At 38.0% G+C, this 10,119-nt stretch overlaps 1 pseudogene; it reads right to left on the bottom strand.

Annotated features, from left to right (window-relative positions):
• Nucleotides 1–7,528: 7,528 nt before the first annotated feature.
• On the bottom strand, nt 7,529–8,725 carry LOC131410983 (nicotinamide phosphoribosyltransferase-like; annotated as a pseudogene).
• Between the last annotated feature and the right edge of the window lie 1,394 nt (nt 8,726–10,119).

The raw sequence follows: 10,119 nt of genomic DNA on the forward strand, positions 1-10,119 counted from the left end.
AATGTACGTTCCCCCAACACTGCACAAGGGTTTCCTTTCCTTCACATCTTCACCAATGCTTGTGTCTTGTCTTTTTGATAATAGCCATTCTAACAAGTGTGAGGTGAGATCTCATTGCGGTTTTGATTTGCATGTCCTAGATGATTAGTGATGTTGGGCACCTTTTCATTTACCTATTGGCCATCTGTATATCTTCTTTGGAAAAATGTCTATTCAGAACCTTTACCCATTTTTTAATCAGATTACTTTATTCTTTGCTATTGTGTTGTGTATGAGCTCCTTATATATTGTATATTAACCCCGTATCAAATACATGGTTTGCAAATATTTTCTCTTATTTTGTAAGTTGCCTTTTCATTTTGTTGACTGCTTCCTTGCTATGCAGAAGCTTTTTAGTTTTATGTGGTCCCACTTTATTTTTGCTTTTGTTGCTTGTGCTTTTGGTGTCATATCCAAAAAATCATTGCTAAGATCTATGTCAAGGAGATTTTTCTCTATGTTTTCTTCTAGGAGTTAGTGTTTCTTTGGTCATCATTTGTTTTGAGGGTGTTTCATACTCATCCATTAAACAATTACTGAGACCAGGGGAATGCCATGGGATAATTGCCTTAAGGAAGGTATCAATCCCATTCAACTCCTGTGGCTAAGAATAGGAAAAGAGTGGGCTACTAAAAAAACTGGTGCTGGCAGGGAAGGGAGAATAAATGCTGGAGAAGCAACCAAAAATTGTCTGCTCCACTTCTCCTCAAAGTTGCTTTTTTATGAGTTTGCTGAGAACAAATGTAACCATTTTAACTCTTTGTCAGAGAGAGAGATTAGACTTGATTTTTTTTTTTTAATTCTAAATGTAGCAGAGATGCTGTATGAAGTAAAAATCATTCTACTGCTTTCTAGTCTGGAATTTGGGCTCCTTCAAATGTTCTCCCTCCTCTCTCCCTGCTGCATGGTCTTTCCTGTGATGGATAGGTGACCTCCAGAATGCAGCCAAGAAGGGAAATCAGAAGTTAGATCTCCACTAGCAGGATGGCATATTCATCTACCTCCTAACCCTGGTCAGGACTCCGTAAGTCCCTTTGTATGACCCAGGCTAGCTAGGGACCCCCACTTAATATGGCCCCTGGCCTTTTTATCCCTTGGACAGTCTAGATAGGTAATTAAGTCAGAGATTGGCTGGAGTGAGGTGGGGAATGCTTCCCGGCCGTGGTGAGTGACACCAGCAAACCTGAGAATATATAGGGAGAGGAGAGATGACATTAAAGATCAGTACTTTCTAAGGCAATATTTACCTTATTTGTTTTCTTCTCTGAGACACCTCTTCTCTTAGAGATATTCTTAAATACTATGAACCAGACTTTTCTCTGGTTATAAAATCCAGTAATTAAAGCAAAGGGAAATGTGGATATCTAGAGCTTCCATAATTTGTCCCAATCTTTACTTCTACTAATTCCTGACACAATACCTACTTGCGTTCCCCAAAGATGTCCTACTATATTCTGAATCTATGTCTTTGTGCAGACATTTACCCCTCCATAACTACTATTTTTAACTATCTAATTCTAACTAGTTCTTCAAGGATAAAATCAATTTCTCCTTCCTCCTAGAATCCTATTAGTAACAATGAATCTCTCATTATAGACTAGACAATGTATTACAGAATGATTTAAAGTTCAGACTCTGAAATCAGATTGACTATGGTGCTCATCTTTCTTACCAGTCTACAAGCTCGCACCCTTGGCGAGTCACTCAATGTTCCTGAGCTTCAACTTTTTCATCCATAAATGGAAATAATGATACACTCATCACCAAAGGGCTGCTGTAAGGGTTTAAAGAAATTTATGCAGAGTCTAGCCTATGGTAAATGCTCAGAATATGTTAGCTATTGTGATAGTCAACTTTATATATTCAACTGCATCAAGCATAGGACCAGAACAATAAACACGTGCTGGAGTGTACAGAACCAAGTAAGGGACCCTGCAGCTCTATAGATATTTGAAATAGAATGCAAGGAAAGCATCAAGAAGCAACTAAGCCACTGCATTGAAATAACCTGCTTTAAAGAAGCTATGTCCCTAGAGAAACCTCCATATACACGACTACTCATGATGAGTGTGGCGTTTACCTCTTGCTGCTCCCGTGAATGGCTCCCTCTCTTCCTCTGCAGTTGGTTCTTTGAGTTCTTATAAAATCTCTAGGTGTTTGCTTTTCCTATAGTAGTTTGCTAACTTTCTTTGCCTAAAGCCCATTCTTTTGTTCGTTTCCCATCGATTTGACAGAATAATCCATAGGACTTTGTGGCTCAACCGTGATATCTTTTAAAAAATTTTTAATTTTGTTTTGTCATTGCTTATTAGAAGAATGAAGCAATGGTAGTGTGGATTGCACAGCGTTTATTCTCTAATTACTAGAAAGAAAATAGCTAGGAACAAACAAAATTTCCTTGGAATCATGCTGCTGCCATGCAGAATCCACACTGGCTGCCTGCCCACGTGCTTACTGTTCTTGGGAATAAGATGCTTAATCAGCCCTATCCTGTTCAGCCAGTCACCAACTTTACAAAACGGTATGTAATTCTAAAGCCAAAAAAAAGACAGAGAGAGAGAGAAATCCAACCAACTTCTATTTCCACATTTTTTCTACTTTTGAAGCTTATTTTATTTGGACTTCAGTTGCACCAGTTTTCATTTTTAATTGCTTTGTTGAAGACAGTCAATTTTTTTCATGGCCCAGCTGATAAATCTTCACAGTAGGTTGGATTTTGCAAAGTTGTCAATGGCTAATTTATTTTACATTTATTTTTCTGCCAAGGTTGAAGGGACATATCTGACTCTGTATTTGGCATGAACTTTTAGCACCTTTTCAACTGCAATATTTATTTTCTTCGATGGTGTTGACTCCATCAGAAAGCTCATGAATCACATAAGCTAGACAGCATTTGGCAGTAGATTCTATCTTCCTGTTATGTAGTGTGTGCAGAGGTGCACCTTCCTGGCCCTGTTTCAGAACTAAGGAGCTTCTCCCAGCTGCTGAGAATATTAGTGGCTCACAGCACTTAGCAGAGTCCCTCTCTGGGTAATGCTCTCAGCCGAAGGGTTTCTTCAAAGCTCAAGGTCAAGCCCCCTCTCTAGGATCTGGACACACCCTACCCTGATCAATACAGGGTTATGAAAGCTAAGCCCCTTGCCTCAAAGGGAACCACTTGGAAGGGCCAACCCATTTCTGTGAGATTAACCAAGGGCTTTCTTGAGGGTAAATCATAGGTACGTCATCTTTCTTCCCTTTTTCCATGTCTTCCTCAAAATGTGTTGATCTTGAGAACACTCCTCAAAGAACTTCTGTTTTAGTATAGGTTTTATTATTATTTAAGTATGGTAAGGTCAACAATCAGGAGATGATTGCTGCTGAAAAGATAGGTTGTTACTCACAGATCTCAAGATGAGGGGGCACACCACACCATGAGGGGCAACATAGGGAAGTACTGGGGTTAGTCAGGAGGCAGAGGAAGAGGGAGGAACTATGATTTCCAGGGGAAGAAACAAATAAGGCAGGGTAAACAGGCTTAGGATTGGCTAGTTTGCAATAATTTCACTGGACTCTGGGGCATAGAGCCTTCCCTTAGTTGTCTGGTACATGGCTCTAGGGTGATTAGGAAAGGTGGTTGAGAGTGTAGATTCTGGATTTTTTGATTTGCATTTAAAAAGCACATTTGTGGGCAAGTTGTTTACTATCTCTAGGAATTGAGCAGTGACTCCAGGGTCAGCAAGGCCTCAGATGACAAAGAATCAGAATACAGAAAATAAAAGAGGTGGTTAATACAACTTCCTACATAGAAATCTTCATCTCAGAGCCTGTCTCTCTGGGCACCCGACTTGGGATGCCTTCCATCTCGATACCCACAATGCATAGTGTTTTAGGCTCATAGTCCTCCAAATGTGCTGGTAAATGTTTAACAACCGGTTTTTCAAAAGAAAAAAGCTCTGATCTGTAGCATTTGTCAATTTCCATGGTATAATGCTCCCATTATGGCTGATTCTAAGCTATTAACGTGACGTCACTAAAAGTGGAGTGGGGAAGAGATGCGCACTATGAATTCTGGGGAATTTGTGAGCTGGCTCCAGCATACTACTGGCTCCTCCTTAGAGAGAATAAGGCATTTTTATAAAGCATATTTGTCAACTAGAGCACAATAAAATGCTACATAACTAGAACTTAATCAATGAGTCTGCCCTACTAATCCCTTTCCCGACATGTTCCCACCTGATTTTCTCCAGGCTTCCACAGGATGGGAAGTGGAATCACATGGGCAATAATAATCCAGACTCCAATCATCTTGTCCATGCTTCCTCAGGACATCTAAGACGTTGCATAGTTTCCTTAAGTATTTCTAGAAATTCTATGTGGTGACCTAGACCTGCTCAAGAACTAGTTGGTTCCTGGAGGACAATGTCAGCAAGATGGCAGAATAAAAAGCCTTGGACTCTCCTTCTACCTACAAACACTGTGATTCAACAACAATTCACAAAAAAATTCCCTTTGTGAGAAATCTTGAAGCTAGTTGAGAGGCTTCTGCCGGTTGGACAAGTGTGAAACCAGACACGTTGAAGCCGGTAGGGAAATTCAAGATGCTCTTTTTCCAGAATCCCAAACTCTGGCATAGTGCTATACCACCAGGAGGAAACTCCCCAGCTCCCAGCTTCTCACTGGGGAAGGAAAGAGTTGGACCACATGTCCAATGCTCCAGTTTTTCCAGGAGCTCCTCAGAGGATTAGCTTGTGTTTTACCAGTTGTTTAGTGCTTATGGGACCTGGCATACTCTAGCTGCCTGGGGAAAAACAAAGATGGTGGTTTGGGCTGGCAATATCCATAGCCCCACCTCCTGGTTCAGCACAGAGTGAGGACATGAAAAACCTCAGCTCCCAGCTTCTCCCTGGGGAAGGTAAGAGTTGAACCACGTGGCAAATGCCTCAACTTTTCCGGGGGCTGCTGAAAGGACTGGCTTCTGTCTTGTCTGTCTCAGAGTGCTAACAGAACTCAGCATATTCTAGCCATGCAACTATTTACCGCAGCCCCTCCCCTGGCTCAGCACAGAGCAAACAGGTGAAAAGCCCCATCTCCCAGCTTCTCCCTGGGGAGGAAAAGAGTTGGACAGAGCATCCAGGGATCCAACTTTTCAGGGGGGCTGCCTGAGGAACTGGCTTCAGTCTCACTTGTCTCAGAACACTGATGGGATCTGGCATACTCTAAATGCCCGGGGGCCGTTAAGAATAAAGAGGTGTCAAAAATAAATTAATTAATTAAAAAAAGAATAAAGACGGGGCCAACCCAATGGCATAAAGGTTGAGTTTGCGTGCTCCGCTTCTGTGGCCCGGGGTTCGCAGGTTCAGATCCTGGGTGCGGATTTACTCACCGCTTGCCAAGCCATGCTGTGGCGGCGTCCCATATAAAGAAGAGGAAGATGGGCACGGACGTTAGCCCAGGGCCGATCTTCCTCAGCAAAAAGAGGATTGACATCACACGTTAGCTCGGGGCTAATCTTCCTCACAAAAAATAAATAAATAAATAATAATAATAATAAAGAGTTGTCAGCAGGGCCATACTTCTCCTAAAACATGTAAGAGAATTCATCCTTGCCTCTTCTTACCTTCTGGTGGTTTTCTGGCAATCTTTGATGTTCCTCGGCTTGTGGATGCATCACTCTAATCCTCTCTATTAACATGGTGTTTTCCATGTGCCTTCACATTGTCTTCACTCTGTCCTTATCTGTCTCTGTGTCCAAATTTCTCCTTTTCATGAGGACATCAGTCATATTGGATTAGGGCCCACTCTAATAACTTCATTTTAACTTGATTACCTCTATAAAGACCTTATTTCCAATCAGATCGCATTCTGAGTTACTAGGGGGGTAAGATTTCAACATATCTATGTTGGGGGAACAAAATTTAACCTATAAAAATTACTGTAAAATTAATTATGCTCAATATTTGTAACAAACTATAAATATGAAAGAACTTAAACCAATGCACATTGTAATCAAAATGCTTGAAACCAGTGAAGAAAGAAAATCTTAACATCAGCCAATGCAAATAGACACATTACAAACAGAGGAACAAAGATAGATTCTTTCATATTTCTTGTACTTGGGGTTTGTTGAGCTTCTTGAATCCGTAGGCTTGTAGTTTTCATCAGTTTTGTCAAATTTTCAACCATTTTTTAAAAAATATACATTTCTTTTTCCCTTTGTCTCTTTTCCTTTGGGGAAAATAATCCTAAATGTTTATATATTAAGCCACATGAAATTGTCCCACAGGTCACTGATATTTTTATTTTTTCCAATGTTTTTTTTCTCTGTTTTATTTGGAATAATTTCCATTGCTATATCTTCAAGTTCACTAATCTTTTTTTTACACTTTAAAATCCAATTTAATTTTTTAATTGAAAAATATAACAGAATCAAAACATTTAAAATAAGTATACTTACTAACCATTCCAATAATTAATTTAAGTCGTATCAAATATGAAATGTAATGCATATGAATATGAAAAATATATTTATATATATAAATATAGAATAGAATATAAAAATAAATTCAGAATTGTAATTACTTTAAAATGTACTCCTTTCACTTTTGTCAAATTTTACATTTATGTGTATGTTCTGCAGTGGAAGCAGAAATGCTCTCTAAAAAACATTATCTCCTTAAACTCTTGAGGTGCATATTAGAGCCACAGGCAATGTCTGACATGTAAAATTGCAGTTACAAGCCTTTCAGATTTGGCATTTCACTGGTACAGTGCAATGACCAAAATATATAATCAGTGTAATGCCTAGACATTCCAATAAGAACCATTATTTTCTTTAATGTAGAATGATTAATATGTATTCAGTAAGGGGCAGTGAAGTTAGTAATTCTATAGTGTATGTCCTGACATAATTTTCAAATTATACAATAATACAAACTTTGCAAAGGCCATATTTTATTTGCTGATTAATGCATAAAAGGCAATGTAATTTATTTTCAAGTATTACCTTAAACGTCTGTGCTCAAAAGAATCATGAAAAGTTGGAAAGACTGTTAAATCACTGAAACTTTAAATATATCTTACACAATCTTGTTTGTATAAAAATACAAGTTAAATATACACATAAAGCAATCAGGATAATTTTATGCAAATCTGTTTGATGTAATCTTCAGTTATATATAAAAGTTTTTCAGTTCTGGTCTTTGTGAAAAGATCAATACCAGATTGAATTACTATTTATTGGCAAAAGACCCTAAAAAGCTTATGTTAGCATTAATCTTTTACATGGTTAGATGCATTTCCTAGTTTGAGATCACTTAAACATTGCAAAAAAAAGAAAAAAAAAATGAAAGGGGAATATGTCCATAAACCAACAAATAATTTGGTTATAATGTATCATAAAACACAAAGAAACCCCACATAACTGTACAATAATCATTCTGTACTACATACACACAGTGGTCAGTACGTGCGTGCATGTACACACACACATCCAGTCATAAAACAAAGCCTAATGCCCTGCTGCTTCTATTTCCATATTAACCTTTGCATTTTTTCTTACTTCTCCAAATGAATAGCTCTTTGTCATCTTCCCATTCTTGAAGATACTATGGAGATCATGATCATTTTCTTCAAAGTGTCCTTTTCTTTTCTCAAATGCAATAAAATTCTCTGCCGGTGTCCTACGTACATAAAGATAATCAGCCCTTTCTGGGCCTTTTGTTGGGATCATCAACTGAAGACATTAATCCCAAAGCCATTAGTTAAAACATAACTGCACTGGAAGGGAAAATTCAAGAGATGTCTTGTTAACTTCTGGAGCAAAGCTCCACCAGAATCAAAGGAAACATTTTCAATACTCCGTTTTTGGTATTTTGCTTCACATCTTCCACAATCTCTTGTAAGGTATTACTACACCATCTGCTTGACCAATTCTAAGATAAGATGGCAGCAACTTGTAGCCCTTTGAGTTCTCAGTAACAGGGAACTTCTTACCTAAAATACCCCAAATCTTTAATACAGCGTTAAGAGGATTTCAAGAACCAGATCTGATTATTAGTGGTGCTTCTGTGCAGTTTGATACTATTAAATGTCTTAGAACTTTGCTTTCTATTTTCTCACACACATTATAAATGCTATAGCTATTCCTGACCACAGATACAGGCACTGATAAAAACTGTGTTACTCTATGTTTGAAAGCATCTTTTTCGTAACCTTTCCCTCATGCTGTTATGGTACTGTGTTCTGCCTTTAGAACAGAATAGCCTGGAACAGAATATTTTGTTCCATAGTATTTTTTAATTAAAGCAGTTCCTGCCACTATATCTGTTCCTTTGAAGTTAATCAAATGAGCAGATGCTTCTATGCCAGCTGCCTCTTGAAAAGAGACTTCTCTGTAACCAAAATCATGTAACTTGTATACCAGACCATCTAGGTTATGGGAAGTTTCCAACAAATATTTGGCCAGTGTTTTCTTCTGCTCTCTAGAATTTGTGGCCACTGCACTTGGATACCAAGACTGAACAAGATTAGTCTCAAGCCAATTTGTAAATTAGTAACATTCTGAATATGTGTTTTCTCCTGTGAAGAGAGCACTTCCTCTAGGAATGACAGAGTCCTCAGGAACAGCTTTTACTTCTATTGGAAGATGTCCATCATATCTCTCAAGAATGTAGTTCTATTCCTTTTCATTAAAGACATTATCTTGGAAAGATCACTTTTATAAGATAATCTTTTATTCTGCAATGTCTATTCTACTGTTCATCCTACTGGTGAATTTTTTATTTAAGACATTGTAATTTTCATCTCTATAAGTTTGATTTGGGTCTCTCGTATATCTCCCATGCCTCTACTTAACATACTTGATCTTTCTTCCAGAGTGTTGAATATATTGGAGCATCTGGAGTGCTGGCAATGTTCTATTTCTTAACCTGAGTGGTGGCTACCTGGTGTTTGCTTTACATTATTTGATAAATTTTACATTTATGTTTTGTGCACTTTTCTGCATAAGTATTATATTTCAAAATGAAAAGTTAGATGATTCAAGTGATCATATTAGCTCCATATTCAAAATACCTAAAATCCAACCACTTCTCACCAACTCCACCACTACTGCCCTGATCCAAGCCTCCTTTATTCAGTAACTTGTTAATTGCAAAACCCATCCCGCTGGACTTCCTTCTTCTGCCCTTACCCCTCCCATAGTCTACTTTCAGCTCACCTCTAACGTCACTCTCTTAAAATACAAGTTCGATCATGTCATTCCTCCTCTCAAATCCCAATGGCTTCCCATCTCACTCAGAGTCAAAGTCAAAGACCTTTTGTGGCTTACAAAGCCTTACATGATGTGGCATCCTCTTGTGTCTCTTGTTGCTCCTTTCTTAAAACTTGTTCCGTCTGTGTTAGCCACACTAGCCTCCCTTGTATTCTTCTAACTTACTGGGCAGTCACCTTCTTCAGACATTGCACTCACAATTTTCTCTGCCTAGAACACTCATCCCACTGATATCCCCATGGCACACTCCCTTATCTCCATCAAATCTATATTCAGATTTTATCTTCTTGGTAAGACTTTCCTGACTTTCTTATTTAAATCAATCTCCTTTTACTGGCATTCCCTTATTCTCTTCTCTATTCATTCATTTTTTTGCATTGCACTTATCACCATCTATCATACTGTAAATTTTGTATTCATTTGTTCTTTGCCTCTCTTCCTCAAACTAAACATAACCTCTGTGAGAAAAATGATTTTTATCACTTTTTTAAAAAATTCATTGCTTGAACCTTGAGTGCTTGTATTATTGTCTGGCATGAAGTATGTACTCAATAAATATTTATTGAATAAATTCTCTTAAATCATTATTCTTCACTTTCAGGTAATTTCTCCTCCTTGGAATTAAAAAAAAAAACCTCCATTGTTTATTTCAGTGGCTTGTACATAATGTATAATTAACAGATGTTTGTTGAATGAATGACTTCATGCCTAGCTAGTGGCAATGTAGTCCTGTTATCCTAATGGTTACAGATGGGAAGTAGGAGTAGGCACTCTGAGGTACTATTCTTGGCTTTTTCTCTGATTGCATTCAACATACATGAATATTC

The sequence above is a fragment of the Diceros bicornis genome, chromosome 1 (assembly GCF_020826845.1).
Source record: "Diceros bicornis minor isolate mBicDic1 chromosome 1, mDicBic1.mat.cur, whole genome shotgun sequence".
In the NCBI taxonomy this organism is placed as follows: Eukaryota; Metazoa; Chordata; class Mammalia; order Perissodactyla; family Rhinocerotidae; genus Diceros; species Diceros bicornis.